Raw genomic sequence first — 23,809 nt, 5'->3', positions numbered from 1 at the left:
AAACTAGTTTCGCGAGTCAGAGCCTCGTACACCCGCTCGGGTAGGCGGCCGGGTGCATTTGCACCGCACAGTCCAGGATCTCTGGGTTCCTGGCTACTAATTGCACTCACGGTCCCCAGGCCAGACTCGAGGCTCGAAAGGCTGGCGAGGAAGCGACTAGCGCAGCAAGAAGCTGTGCCCGCTGTCACTTGGGGCCTTTGGCCCGTGGGCGCAGAAATTAACCCGGGTAGGTGACGAGCTGTGGCTCAGACCCGGGGGAGTCGGAGACGCGCTTTTCCCGGGGCCCGAGTGAGCAGGCAAAGACTGGGTGATTTCCTGCAGGCTTTTGTGTTTTCGATGCTCGGGAAGCGGGAGCCGGACGAAGGACTTTCACGTTAGGGAAGGCCGTGGGCACCCAGACAGATCCGGGTTGGCTCTGGAGAGCAAGTCCTTGGGGGCGGGGAGGGGAGTGCGCGCCGCAAACCCAGGGAAAACGCCGAGGAGGCCCGCGGATGAATAGACAATGCTATCCTTGGAACAAAGCACAACAATAAGGCCTTTGCATTTATAAATCGCGCGCCGGCGGCGGCCTCCGGGAGCCCCGCGGGAGGCGGCGTACGGCGGCGGAGCGCGGGCGAGGCTCCGCACCTCCCAGGTAGGGCCGAGCAGCCGGACGCCGCCGATTCGCCTCGCTCGCCCCGGCGCCGACCGGGCGGCGGCGCCGCGCGTCTCGATACCTTGCGCGTCTCCTCCCTGTCCCTGGGCCAGTCCCCCGTGGGTCCGGGATGCGAGGTCGAAGGTCGCGGGTGGGATGGGAGAGGTGGGGAGGACGGAGTGGCCTGGAAGACTGGGCCACCCGCTCCGCCGCCCTTACCCGTCCCTCCCCAGAGTCGGAGCCCCACGGACCTGGCACCTTGCTCTCGGCCCTAACCCGTCGGCTGTGCGGGAGCCCAAAAAGAGCGACAGCGAGAGGGGCTTTGGGGCACCTGTTCTGCACGAGGATGGGAGGCGTGTGTTTTGCTTTCACGCCCTGTCGAACTCGGTCCGTCTGAATCTCTCCCCAATACGCGGACCCCTCGAGGCCGCCCGCGAACCGCGCCCTGGCAGCTGGCGACTCCTCGGTCGTAACCCTGTTCCCGCTTGGCTCCGCCTGGGGTTTGCACCGGCGAAGCAGGAAATGCGCTGTTCCCGGTCCACTTCCCTGCTCAGAAACTCGTCCGCGGGGGTGTTTCTTAGATCCCCCCCCACCCCCAGCCCCAGCTGTGGTCCTGGTAGAAGTGTGGGCTCCTTCCTTTTATTCTCTGGCAGAGAGAACCTCAGACTCCCGGGGGTTGGAGGGCAGGCGGCCTTTGGGGTGAAGGAGAAGGCAGCCCAGCTCCTTCTCCATTTTCCATGAGCACACTGTCCTGCTGTCCCCTTCATAGTTGCCTTGCGACTTGAAAGGGAATTTCAATAGCGGCATGGCTTCTATGCATCCGCTTCTGCTAACCTCCTGCTTCCACCCTCCTCACACCCTAGAAGAGGCCAGGGCTTTCCTTGTAAAGCTGTATCTTCAACTGACCTGTCTTATCAGCCCCAAGCCCACGGTGAGCAGAACACTTGGACTCCCACCCAAAGGCGAGCAGTCACGGCCCTTGCCTTGGAGGAATGCACAATGCAGTACCATTAGTCTTCCTCTCTGATTTATTCACTTCCAGCGGGGTGCTCTAGGCCTGTTCTCCTGTGATCATTTGTTCCTGGCTTGTAAAGGGGATGCCAACATCAGTAGGCCAAGTACTCTTGAGATTTTTTTTTTTTTTTCTAGTAGAGGTAAGAAGTTTCCTTTCCACCAGGAAAACTGACTTGCCAAGTTTCCCTAGTCAGCAGGGCTGGGTTTGGGCAGGTGGTTGGTGAGGGTGAGGTGTGTGTTCTGTGATCATGAGAGTGATCAAAGTTAATAGGTCATAGGACAGGGCACTCCTGACAGCACTCATTCTGTACTCTTCTGTGCAACCTCAGCCAGAAGCATATCCGATTTTGAAATAGGCACCTGAGTTGGCTTCCAAAGTTTCTAAGCAGGATAAAAAACATCAGGACTCCTTGCTGGTTTCCTTGGCAGTCAGTCTTTCGTAGACCTCTGTGGCCTGAATTTTCTTCTCCCATTTCTTTGACCTTTCCAAAAACATTGTCAGTACTTTTTAAGGCCTGGACTATTCTCTCTCACCCTCTCCTTCATCAGCTGGGTCTCCATCACAGAGCACCTGAAATCTCACTTCTTCTGAGGATGAACTCCAGTCCTGTTGCTTTTCTGAACCCATTCAGCATGGAAGTCCAGCCCAAGAATGTACATATTTGCATGTGGATATAAGGCATAAGCAAGTTTCTATCTTGGGGCATTTTGCATAGCCAAAACCTTGAGTATTTATTTCTTCATAATCGTAGAGAAAGCAGTTTCACATACATTCACTCACCTGATTCTCATGGCGGCCTTAGAGGTGTGAAGCCTTTGTTATAATCCCCATTTTTCAGACAAGGAGATTGAGATGGAACAATGATAGGGGACTTGCTCAAGGTCATATGACATGATGCTTGGACTGCCTGTTTGCCCTTGTTCTCAGTGGTGGGTCTTGGTCTGAATTTCCCATGTCATGTCTACAACCCATGAAGGGCCTGATGGTGTTTGTAGGGACTAACTAATGACAGTGGACAGGTAGAAATGGATTAGGATTCTTGCACAGAAGCTTCCGGTGCAGTCCCTAACCAGGTCGTGATCATTTCCTTAATATCAGGGATGCAGGGCTATAACAAGAAAGCATTTTCATTTGGAAGATCTACAGTTAGGTATTTTTATTAGATCACATAATCTAAGCCCTAGCGGACATCTCATTTATTTTGAATATTATTGAATGAGCAATATTTGAGTATTAAATTTGTGTGTTGTGAACACATTCTAATTCCACTGGAAAAATGAAAACAGCTCAAAGTTACATGGGAATAAAGTTCAAATACAAGGAAGTTGAGGTCTTCAAAGCTCTGCCCCTGTACATCCATTAGTTCAAACAGAAAGAGACTCAGTGAATAACATGAAACTCTTGGGGTCTTGTCACATGTTTAAGGTTTATGCTATTAGTCTCTAGACCTACTGCTGACCAAGTCTTTAAGGCATAACTACATATGCTCAGCAGCTAGGTAAAGTAAATTCTTTCCATTCTTATTGCTGTTTGGGAGAGCAATGGATGACAGATATCAATTCTATTTTATGAAGTGGAAAATTAAGGCACAGAGCCATTGGGTAATTTGCTTAATGTTTCCAAACCAGTCTAAAAGACAAGAGAATAATTTATTTCTTTAATCAACAAATAATTCTCTAGCACCCGTAAGTCTGAGGCTTAGTGCATCCTGGTACATTGGTTATGAGTACAAATTTGGGAGTTGAACTGCTTGGAATTGAATTCACATTCTACTGTTTATCAACTATGTATCCTTAGACATATTACTTATCCTGTAAGCCTCCTGTGTAAAGTGGAAGTTAATTATAGTAATAACCTCAGAGCTTTATGAGGATGAAATGAGTTAATTGTTCATAAACTGCTTAGAATAGGATCTAGCACATGGTAAGTGCTACACAGGTATTTAATAATAAAATAATAGTAATAAAACTGCCAGCATGTAAAGACACGTTGGATACATTTTAAAGAGCTACCATAGTACTGAAGGTAAATGCATTGTAACAACTAAAGAAATGTTTTCAAGAAAAAAATTAAGGGCATTTCATAATATTGTAGCATTATTATAACTAGTAATAACTAGCATTATCCTGTTTTCATCAAAATTGTCTGTTACATTGGCAGAAGCTTTTAGAGAGTTCTATAAACTATTGTGCATTTTCCAATTACATGTGAATATGAACATTTTAACTTTGGTGGTAAAAAATATCTTTGTTTTATGCATGTCAACTTTCTAAAATTGTGTTAAGACTGGCAAGGAAAAAAATACATAGAATCATAAGACATTCAGTATTCCATTAGAACATCTCTGAAATGCTAAGAGACACCTTGCAACCAGTACTTACCTGGGTAGGTCTAGATTCTTCTCCTAAAGTCACAGAGACAAAGTTCAATTTTGATAACTACGCCTGGTACACATATATTTAAAGGAAGTGTAACCCACCAACCTTGCCTGGATCTTTCAGTGTAGTATAATTAAAAGATCCTAAAGTCTAGTTGTGGTTGTTCAATAACTTGCCACTAGGTAAACTGTGAGTCTGTTAAATTCCTCATGCTCAGCTTTCTCAAAAAAAGAAGAGGATAATACCTCAAGTCTTCCCAGTTTTTCCAGATAAAGATAAGAACGAAAGTCACAAAGATTTTTACAAAGTAAAAGTGCTAAATGGAACTATGCTAGTGTGTGTGTGTGTGTGTGTGTCCATGAATGTCTGGGTATATATGCATTTAGAGAAGATTCTTTGTACATATATATATATATATATAGCAAATTGAGTATAATGGAACAAGGGATTGTGGAGAAGACTGACTACTTTGGGCTATAATGGAATACTGCTGTTTTTAGAGCAAAACGTTTTGTTTTGTCTTGTTTTTAAACTAATTACTATGCAGAAGGTCTCACCTTTGATCCAGGACAAAGCAGATGCTATTCTTATGAACTAAGACTATGGATTTACTGGATAGCCATTATTTTAGGAAAGCTAAGATTATTTCAGTAGTTAATTTAAAACTGGAATTTGGATGGGGCGCCTGGGTGGCTCAGTTGTTAAGCGTCTGCCTTCGGCTCAGGTCATGATCCCGGGGTCCTGGGATCGAGCCCCGCATCAGGCTCCCTGCTCCGCGGGAAGCCTGCTTCTCCCTCTCCCACTCCCACTGCTCGTGTTCCTGCTCTCGCTGTGTCTCTCTCTGTCAAATAAATAAAATCTTTAAAAAAAAAATAAAAATAAAACTGGAATTTGGAGACAAATAGACAACTCTTTCCTTTTGACATTTCCTTCTTACATAAAATTTCCCTGGAACTCACCTGACATTTACAGAATCCTAGGACAGAAAGGGACTGTATAACCTATACCTGCTTTTTTCCAAGTTCCATACAATTACCCTAGTGAGAATTTGGAAACATGGAAATGTTTTACACAGCAAATATCACATATTACACTAATATATGAAAGCATTTGTTACTTACACAGCTGTATACACACACACACATACACACACACACATATATACACTTATACAGCTATATAAACATGCAGGTATTTTTTAAAAATCATTTATTTTGAAACAACTTCAAACTTAGAAATTGCAAGAATATTATAAAGAACTGCGTCATCTTCACTGAGACACTTTGGTAATATTTTATCTCTTTTGCTCCATCTCTATCTAAATAAATAAAAACAATTCGCCACATTTACTTTATCTCACTCTCCCTCTCCAAAAAGGTGTCAATGTGTAGAACAGTATAAATATATAATACATATATTAGTTATCATTAACATATTAAAATTTACCATACATTATAGATACTGTATAAATATGTAATACATCAATGTATTATTTTAGATCTTATATATTAAAACATAGACATGTATGTGTGTATGTATGTCATTAGCCTTTTTCTGAACCAGTCGAGAGCAAGCTGTGACATGATTTCTCACTCATTCTAAATACTCCATGGGACATTTTCCCATATAACGACCAAATAACCAAACAAATCAGGAAATTAACATTACTACCATACATCTAACATTACTACACTCTAAGCCCCATGCCCAATTCAAATTTTGCAAACTGCTCCAACAAACTCTCTCTCTTTTTTCTGGTCCAACATTCAATCCAGGATCACACATCGCATTTAGTTATCATATCTCTTCAGACTTCCATCTGAAACAGTTCCTCAATTCCTAAGTCTTTCCTGTCTCTTATAACCTTTATAATTTTGAAGGAGGCCAGGCTTTCATTCAAAAGATGTTCCACAACTAAGTCTGTCTGATATGGGTTCATGCATTCTTGGCAAGAAAACTACCGAAATGGTAACATGCTCTTCTTGGGGCATGACAAAGGAGGCTAGATGTCAGCCCATATCATCACTGGTGAGTTAGCCTTGATCACCTGATGACACTGATATCTGCCCAGTTCCTCCACCTACACATCATCATTTTCCCCTATGCAACTGATAATTATTTTTTGTAGGGGGAATTCTGCCATTATACTAATATCCTACTCTTCATCAAACCTCCACCTACCTGCCTTAGCATCCATTTAGACGGATGACAAATGGTGGTTTTCTATCCCCATCGTTCCTTCTGTATTTATTCCTTCTAGTATATGGAAGTTTTTCCTTTTTTCCATTTATTTGTTTATTTATTTATATCAGGATGGACTCATGGATTCCTTCTTTATTCAATGGTTAGTCATCCTGAACTAATATTATTTGTTTGGGTGTTCAAGTTGTTGAAGATTTGGCCAGCAAAGATTTGGTGTCAAAGATCTGGGCACATTTCAAGCTGGCTCCTGTAGCCTTTTGTTATGTCCTTATCAATCTTTGACCATTTCCTTACTTTCTGGCATAACAGGATATTCCAAGATCATCTTGAACTTCTCCTGCCTCAGTCCTGATTTAGTCATTTCTCCAAGGAGTCAAGAGCATCTTTCAGTGGAGGATGGGATTTAGAAACCAGGATCTGGGTTCTCACTGATACTGGGATATCATTGCTTCTACATACATTCAGCAGACAGAGCTAGGAAACATGCATACATGTGTGCATGTACGCATGCGCATATATCTACAACTGTGTCTTTACCTACCTCTAAAATCTATTAAAACCATGAGTTAATTGAAGGTACCTCCAATTCCAATCCAACATCTCAGAGTTCTTGCTAGCCCACTCTTCTCATATTTGAAAATCCCTTTTCCTTGGTTCCCATTACCCTCGATATATCTGCATATTTGCTCACTGTAATCAGTCTTCCTACTGCTCCACCTGCCTGCTCTTGGCCCCTCTTTTCTTGGCTTCCAAGCACATAAATACCTCTGTGCACATCTCCACTAGAGCTCCACTTTTCCATGTTTAGAAGCAAGGGAAATAAATAATTACTTGTTTAAATTTATTTTAGGGGCGCCTGGGTGGCTCAGTCAGTTAAGCATCTGCCTTCAGCTCAGGTCATGATCCCGGGGTCCTGGGATAGATCCTGTGTCAGGATCCCTGCTCACTGGGGAGCCTGCTTCTCCTTCTCCTTCTGCCTCTCCTCCCACTTGTGCTCTCTCTCTCTCAAATAAATAAAATCTTTAAAAATTTTTTATTTTAAAATTATTCATAACAAGTATAAAATGTGACCATAAACTATAATATCAGTTTTCTTTACTATCTTTACTTGCTGGCAAATTCTTCAGGAATAAATTAAAAACAAAATTACAAGGCATTATTTTTGCTTGTTTTGAATGAGGTCACCCATAATTTTGGAACTACAGGATTGTACCTTTAAAACCAAAAAAATATGGGTGTCTGTCCGGCTCAGTCCAGAAAGCATGGGACTCTCGATCTTGGGATTCTAAATTCGAGCTCCACATTGAGTGTAGAGATTACTTAAAGATAAGATTTAAAATATATATATATTCCTTGGGCTTTCATTCAAAGCTAAAGCAAAACTACAGATTGGCTTCACCTAGTAGCATTTCTTTCACTAAAACTTATAAGGAAGTGGGGCGTCTGGGTGGCTCAGGCAGTTAGGCATCAAACTCTTGATTTTGGCCCAGGTCATGATCTCCGGGATCGTGGGATGAAGCCCCATGATGGGCTCTGCTCTCAGTAAGGAGTTGGCTTGAGATTCTCTCTTTCTCCCTTTCCCTGTGACCCTCCCCCTGCTCCCAGGCATGCACGAGCGCTTTCTCTCTCTCTCTCTAAAATAAGTAAATAAATCTTTTAAAAAAAAACCATAAGGAAGAAAGAGGAATAAGCATTAAATAATATTTTTCCAGAAGTGTTCATAGAATTTGTGGCTGCTTTGAGGAAATACTTCATAAATATATTGCCTCTCCCCTCTGTCAGCCACACCCACACAGACATTACTCTTTATGATCTTAAATGAAGAAAATAATGCATAACAGGGCAGATTTCATGACTTGCCCAAAGTGCAGAGGTTGACCAATCTCATTTACACGGCTTCTATGCATGATTGAATTCCCATGAGTCATTTCCATCTTCAGCATGAGAGAGGAAGTTCAGTGGAACTATATTAAAATGAAGACCAGCCACGGAGCCTCCAGATCAGTCTCAGCCTCTCCCTAACCTGCATCTTCCATGGCTGCTTTCTCTCACCATAGCTCAGGACTTGCCCTCCTGGCACTTTGCAACCCACAGTGAGCTGGTACAAGTTCAAATGCAACCGACAGCCCAGGGCACATAACACACTCTTCTCTGCTTGGCAAATCTTTTCTCCCTTTCCAAAACTAAAGGAGGAAAGTCTTGCTGGGCTATTTCTTCAGAAAACGTGATGATCAAACATCCCAGAGCTGGAAGGGGCAGCCTCTAGTTAAGCAAAGACCATGGGCATGAATGATTTGATATTAATCATATGTGTATGTATTAACTGGTTTGGTCATTGCATGTAGTGAGACTTCCAAAATATATCTAATATACCAATTGAGTTTTAGGACAGTTGTTCTAATTGAAGTTTCAATTCTTGAGCAGTTTAAGTCTTTAATAGTTGAAGGGCTTATGCTAATTTGATTTTGCTAATTATATTATATATAATTATATATGATTATATAATATTATAATAGCATATTTGTAAAGATGAGTAATGTAAATTCTTTTCAACACTCTTTGCTTGCATTTGATTTGGGTACATTTTAACAGTGAACATTTCCAGTGCTCAAGCATCACATATAATAACTAATTCCAGTTCAACCCTATGTAGGCATTCTACCCATTATGGTAGCCTATGTGGTCCCACCTAAACTAGCCCTTACCTATTTACTCCCACCTCTCACTACTCTCTGCCTCCATCGCTATACTCCAGCCAACCGGCCTCTCGATGTTCCTAAAATCAGCCACGTTTCTTCCTCCTCAGAGCCTACGTTCTCTTCCCTTTGCATGCAACCAAGGTCCCCAGTATTTTCCTATGGCAAGCTCCCTCATTTCATGACACCTGCTCTGAGACCATTCTACCTAAAATAGCCAATGTCCGCCACCTCCCCCTCAAACTTGTCACACTCTGTTCTCTCACCTGCTTTATAATTTTATTATTGGCAGTCATCATATTTTATATTTATTTGTCTACCATCTATCCCTTTCCCCATTAAAATGCTCGCTCCCTGAGATGTTATCTGTGTTGTGAATTGCTGGCTCCGCTGTGCCCAGGACAGTCGGTGATTGGCACATTATGGAAACTCAATAAGATTCGTTGAGTGAATGAAAGATTGCCTAAGACAGAATTCACTAGAGGATTTCCCTATGCCCTCAGTTGGACCAAAACTGGGGACACTTTGGACGGCTGGTTAGTCTCCTTACTATGCATTTTCACGTCTTGTCATTTCTTTAAAACACTCTTCCCCCTTAGAGCCTTTATTGCTTTTACTGAATCCTCCTTATGTCACTTTAAGAGGAATGTTCCCTATGGACATGTATTTCATTAACAGAGTATTATCTCACAAAGTAACTAAGAACTTTCAAAAGAAGGGTGATGGTTATAAGAGCCTCTAAATAATTTTGCCTGATTAGGTATCTTAATCCAGTTGCCAGTTAATTGTGTTTGTTTGTGATTAAGAATATGATTTTCACCTACCTCCGCCCCCCGCCCCAACCCAATCTCCCTGTGTTTGGAGAAAGCCAATCTTCCTGCCCACTTCATATCTACAGCTAACTCTTTGAAGGTGTTTGCTGAGGGGATGAGACCACAGCTATCACCTGGAGCCAGGAGCTGGGAAGAAGGAATCTCTACCAAGCCACCTGCAGGTTGACTAAGAAAGGCCCCTACGCCCATAGCAAACAACTGGGAGATCTGAGGACAGGAACCCCTTCCCCGCCCCCTCTCTCTATGCCCAGGCACTATTTCTAAGGAGAAAATGAGTCCTCCGTAGTTGAAATGCGGATCAAAATGAAATGTTCTTCCAGCCACCCCATCCCTCCCAACCCCCACCACTCCAGCAACCCTCAGTTTGTTTCCTGAGATTAAGCATTCCTCATATCAGTGAGATCATATGATACATGTCTTTCTCTGATTGACTTCGCTCTTGCACTCTCTCTCTCGAATAAATAAATAAAATCTTAAAAAAAAATGAAATGTTCTTTAAAGCACAGCTTCTCAAACCATCTGTGGGGAAGGATCAGGTTTTTCCTTTATTCCCAATCTGCCCCACACTGATCCTTTCAAAATACAATAAAATAAATCACTGGAAAAACAAAATAACAAAGACATGCAAGTTACACGCTTACATTTTTTGTCCTTTGTCCCTGTCTTCCAACTTCGGTAACTCTCAAACTGCTACCAAAGTTCCCGTCCTGCTTACTTGCAGATCTCTGCGGGCCCTTCAGGCCAGGTAGGAAAGGGTGCAGACCTCCTGAGAGCCTCTCCCGAAAGCCCGGGGCCTTAAAACAGCAACCCTTTTATTCTTTCTTGCAATTTTGTGTTCCTAGTCCTTCTTTAATTTTGTTTTTAAAGGAGCTATCAAACTGATTATAAAAGTGAAATTAGATAAAAACTTGTATCACTAATAAGCACCAAATCAACCACCCATTCCTGACACTGTTTACTATTGAACAACAAGGCTGTTTACACGTGAACGCGTTCAGCTTCTCTGATTTCTTGTAGGTGTAGGAGTGAAAGGCCTGGAAAGCAAACTCTAGCAAAGAGGAAAGGGGCAGTTGGGTCTTTTCAGTTAACCTAACCTTCTAATCGCCTGCTTCTGAGTCACAGACTTGAATTCTTTCTCCAGCTGCCAAATTTAAACCTGTGTTATTAACCATAGCTAGTCCTACACATCATCTATATAAATTATTATATATTTATATATGTAAGTATTTATATATACATGTATATATAAATATGTTATATTTATATTATATAAGTTTTTATATTTTAATATAAATTTTTATATTTATATAATTATATAAAATATATAAATTATTTTACAAATATAATAAATACACATATAATTTTTTTTCTGTTTTACCAATGAAGAAACTGATGTGAAGTTTTCTAATAGTCATTCTGGAGAATCTGGTACCAGAAGCCAAAACTAAAGGATGTAGTCCTTTACCTAAAGCATTTAGAGCTATAACCTCACAGGTCCCTAAGTGTGCCCCTCTTGTAGATGGCATGTAATAGCCCCATGACTTGTGAGGTGTCATGTGTCTTTCTAATAAGATCAGACTTAGGGTGTCTGGGGGGCTCAGTCAGTTAGGCATCCATCTCCTGATTTCAGCTCAGGTCTTAATCTCATGGGTTGTGGGATCGAGCCCCAAGTCGGGCTCCATGGTCAGTGGGGAGTCTGCTTCCCCCCCCGCCCCTCCCCCTATTTGTGCATTCTCTCTCTCTAAAATAAATAAGTAAATAAAAAAAATTTTAAAAAAGATCAGGCTTTTTGGGCAAACTCTCCACACCATCCCCCACTCATCCTAACTTCTAACTATGTAGTTCATTTGGAACTCTGGCTGCTGCAAAGCCCTCCATTTATAACATAGTTTGTTTGTTTGTTGTATCACTTCATATTATTACCATACTAAGGCCTTTGTTCAGAGGGTTTGAAATTGTTATTTGATGGAAAATTGCATTTGAACTATTTATCCAAAATTCTTTCCATCCTAAGTTGCAATTACCAGTAGTCCCAAAGATGCTTAAATTATCTAGTCATATTCCCTCCATTTTAAAATTCTTTATAAATAGCTTTCTTGAATTCAAATGATCTTATTAAAATAATCCTCAAACTATCTTATTTTACTATTTCATGTTTCGGTAGGTTTTCTCTAAGCCAGGCATCAGCAAATGTCTTCAAGACTTTTTAGAGCAAGACCTGTCTATAAGGAAAAGATCTAAAGTTGTGACACTATCAAAACTGCCACACCATAGAGTAATTCACAAAGGATAAAAATGATTTCTTTTGTAGATTTATTTTCAGATATAATGGACTTGCATAATACACTTAAAAATGGTATGTTGGTTCATTTTTTCATTTTTTTAAAGTTATATAACTCCAGTTAATTAACATATAGTGTAACATTAGTGTCCAGTGTATAATACAGTGATTCAGCAATTCCGTACAACACCTGGTGCTTATCACAAGTGCCCTCCTTAATCCGCATCACCTATTTCACCCATCCCCCACCCACCTCCGTTCTGGTATGTTGGTTCATTTTTTTTAAAGGGGGGTAATTGCTTTTAAAGCATATGAATGTGGAAAAGTGCTTTGTTGTTTTGCAAAATATAATAATATTTATACAGCACTTTGCAAAGTATTTTTATTTACATACTTCAAATTAATCTTCAAAATAACCCTACCCGTTAGATAGTCTAACTGCTTCCTTTTTTTTTTTTTTCCCCCACAAGAGGAAAATGAAGTTCAAAGAGATAAAATGACTCACCCAGAGTCACAAATCTAGGAAGGATTGGATCCTTTGATCCCACAGTTTAGGCTTTTTTACTGTTCCACACCCTTAACATGGCTTCCCATGTGTAAAGAGGCCAATTCTACCACCTTCTTGTTAGCCTGTGTGTTATTCTCCCAGAGCTGGAAGGACTTCAGCTGCCTTAGATTACTGTGAGCACTCCTGCCTGGTTTGAAGATTGAGGTCAACATGCTTTTCATTTAGTATTTTTGCAGTGATACTTTCTATCCATAGACTAATATGGTAACACAGTATCCTAAATTTAGCTTACCATCTTGGACTGCAAGGGTAGCATGCTCCAAACAGCGTCTCCCAGACTCCCGCCAGGGCTGGGGGAATCTGTGTTATAAACACCCCGTGGTCCTCTTCCTGAGGAGGAATGCTGCTTACATATTAAAAGTAATGAAGTGTTAATGATATGCAGTAGAATTGTTCCAACAAAGAGGAAAACCACAACACATGTTAGCTTAAATATATGGTACCTTGAGTACTATTATTCCTGAAAAACAAACAAGCAAAAAAGATACCTTAGGTTCTTAGGCCCTGATTATTTGTAAAATAATAAAACTTCAGAGGGGACAATCCTCTTCATCTGATCATTTTTTCCATAAAACAGATGTAGCCTGGCCATCTTTGAAGCCTTTTGCCAAATTATGACTCGAAGTTTTCTTCAGGGACATCCCCTTCTGTGATTCCCATAGAGTCTTCCTCCTAGAAAGAATTATTTATATCTTCCATAGCTATTTTTCAAAAATTTATTTATTTAAGTAATCTCTACACCCAACCTGGGGCTCAAACTCACAACTTCGAGATTAAAAGTCGCATGTTCTTCCAAGGAGCCCACCAGGCACCCTGCTATTCAAAATTATGCTGACAGAGTGCAGGCCACAGAATATTGCAGTTGGTTATTTTTGTTAAAACTGGCCAGCAGTCATATTCCTCTTTATGCCATTTTTACTTCCTTATACCACTTCGGGACACAAAGTAAGGTGCCTAATAAATACTAATTAATTATAATTGCAATTTGATAAGAATGGTGCAAAAGAAGTTGGTATCTTTTCAGCTTTCTTAAATCCTTTTTCTTGTGTGTTCAGTTCATTTCAGTTGCTAGAGGCTTAAGCTTTCATGTATTTCTGGGCACATGCAGAAAGAATCAATTGGCTTGTATCAAATACATATCTACCACTGAACTGAACTAACCCTGGAATTTCAAGTAATATTAAGAAGGTTCAAAATGGCAATCCAAATTATTTATAAGCAATCACAGAGCATTCATACATAGATGTGACACAATTTTTTTTAATGTATTCCTGCAGTAACAAGGACATTGAAACTCTTTAGACATTTGATTAACAAGAGATGAATCTAGATATGGGATAAATGGATTTCTGTACAAGCTCTATTTTAGTAACTCTTCTATGAGTTTGAAATTATTCCCAAATGAAAGAGTTTTCTTTTTGTAGTTAGACATTACACCTTGAAAACACGTTATACTGAGTGAAAGAAGCCAATCATAAAGGAGCACATATTGCATGACTCCATTTACATGAAATGTACAGAATAGGCAAATCCAGAGACAGAAAATAGATGATCAGTTGCTTAGGGCTGAGGGGTATGGAGGAACTGGGAGTATGGGGGTGATGTCTAGAAGGTATAGGGTTTCTTTGTGGGGTAATGGAAATGTTATAGACTTGATTGAGGTGATGACTGCACAGCTCTGAATTTACTAATAACCACAGACTGCTACCTGTTAAATGGGTGAATGATATAGTATGTCAATCATGCCACAATAAAGCTGTTATTTAAAAAATTAGAAATTAGAGACAATCTGGAAAAGACACAGATATTAAAAGTTTTGTTTGAAATTGAAAACTGGCTGGAAGATAATAATCACTTCAGGTAACACCAATCAGGATATTCCTTCTGTCTTCCCCCTCCCCCCAACAGGCACATTTCCACATTAGCAGTAAATGAATTATTTTCTCTCCCACAGTAGTTAATAGGAAAATGTTCTAGCACACAAACTGATTGATTTAGGATTAGTCATAGGATAATTTTAACACCTGACAGGTTTGATTTTAAACTTGGTTTATTATTTTGTCTTATTTTCAACTTGAATTCAGAGATACTTATGAAAGAGCTTTTGCTTACAGCATTATACAAATCTACCTCAGAATCTTAAATGAGGTGTTTTCTCTCTTTCCACCTTCCTACCAGGAATGGGTAAAATGAGTTTTCACCCTCTCTTTCTCAGATTAAATGGCAGTTAAATTATATGGCTAGAATATTGATGAACGTTAAAAAAAAAAAAAAAAGACAAGTTTACCTTAAGTTAATCAATTTAAAAATGGCACTTTAAAAAATTATTTAAAAATGACACTTGAGTAATAGTAAGATAGGAATTTTTTTTTAATTTGAGAGAGAGAGAGAGAGAACACGAGCAGGGGGAGGGGCAGAAGGAGAGGGAGAAGCAGACTCCTTGCTGATGAGCAGAGCCAGGCTCAGGGCTTGATCCTAGGACCCTGAGATCATTACCTGAGCCAAAGTCAGAGGCTTAACTGACTGAGTCACCCTTGTGCCCCAATGGGAAGAAAATTTTAACATACAACCCTTTTCCATTTCCCTAATATGTGTAAGTTGTGTATTTTTACCAGGTATTCTCTCACTTGTTCATTTGGGAGTTGATAAAAATATTCCAGAAAAAATTAGCTTAATGTTCAGTGGTATTAACTAAGGTTGGAGATTGCATGAACTTGAAAATATTTGTGTAGGAGAAAATTTTCATCCGTGATCAATATGTCATCTTCTTACATAAGAAGATAAATAATTTTACAAATGTATTTAAAAGGTACATGACCATGTTCTGTGCAAAAAATGCTTTTTTTAGTTTTCTGAGGACTCAAAATGACCAAATAGTTATTTCTCTCCAAACTGAGCTGTATACTAACCAGAGTGATTTCAAATTTAAGCATGAGTGGCAACATGCCTTGATGTGGAAATTGCTAGAGAGTTCTAGCCAGCAGCAAGACCACTGCCGTTTCGTTGCAAAGCATGGCATCACAGCTGTGGGTCAGGTCGGCCTCATCCTACCACCCTGAAGGTTAGCAAACGATTTTACCAGCTTCTGTTTAAACATCTTATTTGTCCTTCCAGCCTCAAAGAGAAATATTTTTCTAAAATTGATTGTAGTTAAGTTTTCTGTTTGGAAACATTTATTAGAACAGATAGTGAGCATTCTTCTAGTGTGCAATAAACCAAGGGCTTACTATTCAGTTTTGAAATCTCTTGGGGGGGTTTTCTGCCAAAACAAGTAGTGTATTGCAGTCAGAATGAAGAACTTTTACTCATTTTTGGTTCTCTTATCACCCCACACTTTGGGGGAATTTATTCATTTTTATTTTTGGCCAGGAAAAAAGGGAGGTTGCAGGCTTATAAAAGAATCAGACTTCCTGATAGCTAAATGGGTGATTTACCAGTACCCACTTTAACCAACTCATGATCTTCCTATAAAAATGGAATTCTCTACTGCTATAGAATAAGATAATTCCTAACCTAAACTGAAAAACATTTTGAATAAAATTTAAGATCCAAGGAAAAATATATTCCTTTTATGGTTCCCAAACAAAACAAACAAACCAACAAAAACATGAACAATGAAAAATTTGAGTTAGAAATTGTGTCTCTACCATCCTATATTATTCATATGTGCTCAGACACATGCAGTCTCTCCGTTTCCGATTCCACATAGTTAATTGGTGCAGGAGGGTTTAATAATTACTATTCTCTATACTGTTCTGATGACTTAGATTTTTTAACCTTATAGTTAATTTCAGAAGACATAACCTCTTAATAGTGTCAGATAACATTTAACTCAAATGAGGTGAACATCAGTAAAGCAAAATTCTGTTCTGTAATATCAACTACACTCAATAATTGTATGTTCTAGTTTATAGTCTCAATTTGAATTCTGACTCATCAGAGGCAGAGAAATTTTCTAGAAGGGCCAAGTCATTGAGTTTTACTTGTAGTCAGCTTTACTTGGGGACACGTATTCATTCCACAAATCGATCACAAAGTAGATCCACATTAGTAGAAGGTACCCCCCAAATAGCTAACAAAATGTCATCTTTTATCAAAAACCATTAATTCTATTTGAAATAAATGCATTTCTCTTAGGGAAAAGCTTGCAATTTTAGAATGTCACCATTTTGACCTACTTTTTACGCTGGAATTACTTTATTAAGTTAGATCAAACACGGACTCTTTGCCTCAACTAAATGGACACGCTAAACTGGCTCCAGAGTTGATTTGTGGAACTCATTATGGACTTCACAAAGTGTTCAAGGTTACTTTTCAATTTGTTTCAGCCAGAATCAATAAATCTCTTACCTGGTTTCTTTGCCGCACGTATTGTACTGGTTAATCATGTATATACTCGGCACAGCACGTTAGACCTGGAGAGAGCTTTCGGATGGAAGCCAGATTGTAACTACTGTGCTGTTGAAATGCGAAAACAAAGGAAAACGGCTCCTGTTTATTATTAAGGTGTGATGTGAACTAAGAGCCATAAATAATCTTGCTGGCCAGTTTCCAGGACCAGAGAAGGAAGGAGAAAGAGAGAGGAGAGGGAAAGACAGAGAGGGAGAGAGAGAAGAGGGAGGGAAGGAGAGGAAATTATCTTATGAAATGGCTTTGTTGAGGAACCTCAACATTTAGAAAATTCTTAATGGAGAGTCACAAGTGCCCAAGAAGAAAAGGAGAAATCGTTGTCTCTACAAATACAGAAGTAAGCTTTCTTATTTACATACACCTACACAGTATTTTAAGAGACAGCATGAAATGCTTTTCAGAGACTACATATTCAACTTTAAATTTATGTTGGTGAATCTAGAAGAACTCTGGCAGAGCTCATCTTTACTGTGGCCCCTTTCCTGTGCTATTCATTCTCTTCTCAGGATTACCTACTTATATGTAGAACTAAGATTCAGGATTCTAGCTAATCATGTATGGATGTGGTGTGTGTGCCAGAGAGGTGCCCAATCAACCTGGTTCTGCCCCAGCTGAGGTAGGACACAGTTCTGGGCATCGGAACACCCGAGCTCCATCTTGTCTTGGCTATGCCCCTAACTAGCTGTATGGCTTTGGGCTAATCATCTCGTTTCTTCCTCCATAAAATGAGAGGGTTACACAAGATGACTCTTGAGTGCCTCTCACTTTTCACATTCTAGGATTCTGTAATTCTCCATAGGGCAATGAGATTTCAAAACTCCTACCTCTCTGATGAAGTTGGGAAGTAAAATATTTCTAAACCTACACATTCTAGTATGCATAAAAATCACCCTGGGGTATGGTAGGTTTGAGGTAACTTCCAAGAATCTGCATTTTTGCCAAGCAGCAGAGGAAATTCTCATCTAGATGGTTCTTAAGACCTGGCTTGGTGAAGCCTTGCCTTAGGGAGTTCCTTAAGCTTTGAAGGAAGAAAAGCCTGTGAAAATCAAGACGTTTTAAATGAGTTTACCTAGGGGTCACTTTAACATTCTGAATGAAAATAACCTTGTGCACTTAGGAAATTAACATATATAAAAGACAATCTCAGGAAGAGGGGCTGTTGTCATAGCTGGGGGACAACTTCTAGATTTAAGCGCTGGTTCTTGTTATTTGTTGTAAAGAATGAATGGAGATAAAGAATTATAAGAACAATGTCTCTATTTTCGATTTTAGTGGAAATTACTGTAACAAACATTCAAGCTATAAAGCACTATAATAACCTCACATTTACTAAATACAAACTAATCATTTTGTATGCCTTAATACTATTAAGGGTGTTTGGCATTTCTCTTCCGAGCTTTACCCATTCCAAACTTTCATTTTAATCAGTCTCACAGATTAATAATGGTGAATCTCGTATTGACCAATCCATTCACTTTTTTTAAAAAAACAGCAGTTTTTGAAATGTTTTATATATCATATGATTCCTTACATACCTTTTAAAATGTACAATTCCACAGCTTTTAGTATCTTCACAGATCTCTGCAACCATAACCACAATCAATTTTAAAATGTTTTCGTCCCCCCAAAAAGAAACTTTTAGCAGTCTCCCCTCATTTTCCCTCAGACCTCTGTAGCCCTAGGAAATCACTAACCCAATTTCTGTCTCTATGGTTTTGCCTGCTTGGGATATTTCATATAAATGGAACCATATACTCTGTGGTCTTTTGTGGCTGGTTTCTCTTGCTTAGCAAGGTGTTTTTAAGGCCCATCCATGTTGGAGCATGTATCAATACTTCATTTATTTCTCTGGTCGATTAATATGACGTTGTATGGCTGTGCTACATTTTATTTACCCACTCATCAGTTGATAAACACATGGATTGTTTCTGCTTTGGGGCTATTATGAATAATGCTGCTATGAACATTTGTAAGCAAGTTTTTGTGCAGACTCATATTTTCAGTTCTCTCGGAATGGAATTGCTAGCCTATATAGTAACTTTATGTTTAACCATTTGAGGAACTGCCAAACTGTTTTCCAAAGTGGCTGCACCATTTTAAAATCTTACCAGCAATATATTAGAGTTCCAATTCCTCCAAATCCTCACCAATACATGTTATTAGCAGTCTTTTGTGATTAGGGCCATCTTAGTGAGTATGAACTAGTATCTTATTATGGTTTTGATTTGCATTTCTCTCATGACTGATGCTATTGAGGATCTTTTCCTGTGCTTACTGGTGATTTGCATATCTGCCTTGGAGAAATGTCTATTCCGACTCTTAAGCCCATTTTGAAATTGGGCTGTCTTTTTATTATGGAGTTGCAAGAATTCTTTTTATTGTCTAGCTACAAGTTCCTTATCAGATATATGATTTGCAAATGTTTCTCCCCGGTTGTCTTTTCACTCTCTTGATGGAGTCCTTGGAAGCACACAAGTTGTTAATTGTGATGTCTATTTTGTGTATTTTTTTGGTTGCTTGTGCTTTTGGTGTCACAAGTAAAAAATTTTGCGTAATCCAAGATCATGAAGATCTACGCCTATGTTTCCTTTTATGGATTTTATATGACTACCTCCTAAGTGAAGCTTATTTCACTTAGCATAATGCTCTCAAGGTTGATCCATGTTGTAACATGTGTCAGAATTACCTTCCTTTTTAAGGCTGAATACTATTGTATTGTATGTATGTACCACATTTTGTTTAGGTGTTTGATCCATTTCTTAGTTAATTATTGCTGTTCATGGTGTGAAGTAGAGTCCATCTTTATTCTTCTCATGTGGAAATCCAGTTGTCTTGGCACAATTTGTGGCCCATTTATTCTCAGCACAGATAAGTAATTGTATTTAAATAACTTTATTATTCAAACTCTTACGTGTCAGGGGGGAAAAATATCCAAAGACTGTTTTAAAAGATACAGGGCATAATCAGGGCACTTTGTATTGTGCGTGACGATAGCATTTCAGGACAGGTATAAAAAAACAAAATATGAAGATGTCACGTTATTGTTTCTTCCTCATACTCTAGATCTTTCTACTTTTTTCCTTTTACTATTGAAAATTTAACTGCACCACTACCGGTGCTGCTTTAAGGGAATTGTGAAACTGAATCATACAAACCATAAATTAAAAGAACTCACTTATTATTATCATCATCATCATAAATATTTAAATAGAACTGTTATCATAAAGTACGCATATCGACATTATAAATTAGGGAAAAAATCATCAAAATCATTTCTACTTCCGCTTGAGCGGGAATGTCAGTCACCAAGAATCAATGTATACTCGGCTACCAATAGGTGGCGCTAGACATTTAGTCAGGATTTCATTCCTTTTAACATTGACCATAATATACAGAACTATAAAGTCTCCCACTGGGAAAGAGACACTGTGTCTAGAGGTGACCTAAAATCTTTGGGAGAAAATGGACTTTTTTCCTCCTACTCACACTCAGATTGACAATAAGTGAAAGCAGCTTTCAATGAAACTGATACCAACAAGGACATGTTTACAGATTTGAGTCGCCCCAATATCCAATAAGTCCTTCTTACTGCTATTCAGATAGCACTTCAGGCCAAGGATGTAATCAAACCTTCTGGAATCTACCAGGAAAGAGTCAGGAAAACTTTGGAGGTGTTTGTCTTTATTTCTTGAAGACTTAAAAGAAAATTAATGTAGTAACAGCAGAGAGAGCTCTACATTTACATTTGACTCCAGGTTAGATAGTTACAGAACCAAACAAATGAGAGCAGGACAGAATTCAATCGTTTGTATGTTATTTCCTATATTATTACAACACTTATTAATTTGATCACTGGATTAAATGTTATACATATGTTTATGCCTATATAAACACACACATCCTATTGATTGTTGTTGCATTAATATTGAAAAACAGAAATAGTTTATTTTTTAAAGATTTTTTTATTTATTTGAGAGAGAGAGAGTGAGAGAAAGAGAGCACGAGAAGGGGGAGGGTCCGAGGGAGAAGCAGACTCCCTGCTGAGCAGGAGCCCAATGCGGGACTCGATCCTGGGACTCCGGGATCATGACGTGAGCCGAAGGCAGTCGCTTAACCGACTGAGCCACCCAGGCGCCCCAGAAATAGTTTAAAAACTGACTTTTTACATTAAAATGCTACACATTACAGCAATGTATATATTGGGCAGAGTGTTTTGGATCAACTGCATTTTTATTTGTGATGCCTTAGACCATTTAGGGCTTGTACTTTGTTTCAAACAAGTAAGCCCCATGCTGTCATTTAATCTAACCTACAGAACAGAAGTCTAATATGGAAGATAAAGCCACAAAGCAAACAACCCTGTACTCTACAACCCATCCCTACAGTATGTTCAACTCTTTTTGTAAAAGTCTTGGCTTTGGATAAACTTGCAATACTATGAGAATTGTCCCAGGGTCCTGAACTAAATGCTGAACATTTTTAGTTCTAGGACCTCGCCTTAGTTCTAGACCAGTCCAGCTTTTTTTTTTTTTTTTTAACCTTTTCCTGACTTTTCTGAAAGAGAGCAAGCTTTCTTTATCTACATCTCAGCATCCTTGATGAGGGTAAAGAATCCTGCATTTATTTTGTCTTTCCTGAAGTACAACTCACTACCAAGGTAGATGTCCTACCCCCCCAACACCCCACCCCACTCCCTACACACACCATTTGGAATATTCTCAGGCATAGCATCCTATAGTAGAAAATATCCATTATGTTGACTACCACTACATGGAAAATACATGGATAGAATCAGCAAAATATTTTCTAATAGTTCAGGTAATGCAATACATGAAGCTTCTTCACAATTTTTTTTCCTTCCAGTGATAAAAGCTAAACATTGAAAATTTCAAATGAATTAAATTCCAATCAAATACACTGAGATTTTCTTGGTTCACTTAAAATTGTATTGGCTCATTTTTAATCTACTTCCACTCATCTTTAGCAAGTTAGGTTTGTTCATTTATTTATCATTTATAAGAAACTATTGTCCTTCTGGGCAGGACTCCATTGGGCATCAAATATACTTACATTTTTATCATACCCCAGGAAACTACTTGAAGGTAGGAGAGCTTTTGGTACGCTGAATAAATTCACATGCTTATCTAGTGTTTTTCAAAGTAGGGTTCATAAGCCTTAGGAAACTTCAGGCATTCTTGGAGATCTATGGATTTTCTATGCACTATAATAGTTTCTGCTTTTGATTGGTTAAAATACATACGTGTGTGTGTGTGTGTATGTCTATATATCTGATATATATATATATATAATGAAGATAACCACCTTATAACCAATCACTGACACTCACTTTCAGTTTCAGTGCTCAGGCTGGATTTGTGTTTATATACAATGGCACCAAGCAATACTACTTTAAACATTAAGGATAAAAGAAACTGGGTGGGGCAGTGAGGTAGGGAGCCCTGTTAGTAATGCTTTTCTGCTGGTTCAAATCATATTCCCATAGGTCTTCAAATACAATTTACATGATGCTTTGTATTTTTTAAACATTTCCATTTTAAAATACGGCTGGTTTATAATACATTTTAAAAATAGTCCCATATTAAATAGTTGACATTTCTTTTTTTTTTTTTTAAAGATTTTATTTATTTATTTTAGAGAGAGAGAATGAGAGACAGAGAGCATGAGAGGGAGGAGGGTCACAGGGAGAAGCAGACTCCCTGCTGAGCAGGGAGCCCGATGCGGGACTCGATCCCGGGACTCCAGGATCATGACCTGAGCCGAAGGCAGTCGCTTAACCAACTGAGCCACCCAGGCGCCCAATAGTTGACATTTCTTAAAATTGCAATGTTTTTTGATGATCATTTCTATGCAAATTGTATTTCATGTACATAACAGGTGTGGTTAGCTAGCGTTTCTAGTACCTGAATCAGAAACTTCACTGTGGAAATGGCTAGGAGGGAGTATGTTACTAAAATCTGTGCCCAAAATGTATCCATTAATTAGAATAAAGTGTGCTACATAATTTTTTGTTGGTGAATGTTGTGGTGTTTAAGATAGGTAGTGATTAGGAGGATTACTTGGGCTTTTTGTTCTTCATGAAGAAATTACAGGATATTTTAATTCCTTTTTCAAAGTCTTGGAGCTTAGTAGAAAGAGGATATAATGCATATGCCATACAATAGTTAATAACCCAGAGAGGTCTGGGACAGCACCCTGCAAGCAAACACTAAAATTTCGGCACAAAATAATTTTGATTTTCAGTGGTTGGTTTGTGTATTTTGATTTTAGGATCTCAGATGAGGGACTGTGGGCCAGCAGAAGGATCCATCCTGCTCAGGTGGGCCTCACACCAGCATACAATTGCCCTTACCACAGCTATCATGCAGGTGTTCCTTGAACTGAGGACAGAGAGAGAGGGTTTCTCTGGGCATAAATTCCAAAGATGCAGGTTTTTTGGGTGCTAGCTACAGCAATCAAATCTGGCTAATTTAAGCAAAAAAGGGAATGGATTAGAGGAATATGGGTGACTAAAAAAGCCTGAAGGGTAAGCTGAACCTGAATCATCAGGAAGGACAAACAGTGAGAAGCAGAGGAAGCAGGGTTCATGTGGGAGAATTGGGTCTTATTACTCTAGTCAAGATGGAGAGTCTGGATGGAGGGTCAAGATAGAGAGTGCCAGCACCTGGATTGTAGGGGGCGATGGGGGCAATTTCCATTCCTGTCAATAATTCCTGTACCAAGACAGTATCCTGTAAGAAGCAACCCAGTTCCTGTGCTTTCCAGTCTCAACAA

General features: G+C 39.4%; 1 long non-coding RNA gene across 1 annotated transcript in view; it reads left to right on the top strand.

The window, feature by feature from the left end:
- LOC145720901 (uncharacterized) overlaps window positions 1-23,809 on the top strand; it is a 70,107-nt gene continuing 46,298 nt past the window's right edge. The window contains exon 1 of the long non-coding RNA XR_014144172.1: window positions 1-634. This is a non-coding gene — a long non-coding RNA (uncharacterized LOC145720901). The remainder of the gene's footprint in view (window positions 635-23,809) is intronic.

The sequence above is a fragment of the Leptonychotes weddellii genome, chromosome 4, assembly GCF_054177405.1.
Source record: "Leptonychotes weddellii isolate Sample4059 chromosome 4, ASM5417740v2, whole genome shotgun sequence".
Lineage (NCBI taxonomy): Eukaryota > Metazoa > Chordata > Mammalia > Carnivora > Phocidae > Leptonychotes > Leptonychotes weddellii.
Note: the sequence above shows the minus strand (reverse complement) of the source record. Positions and strands in the feature narration are given on the sequence as shown.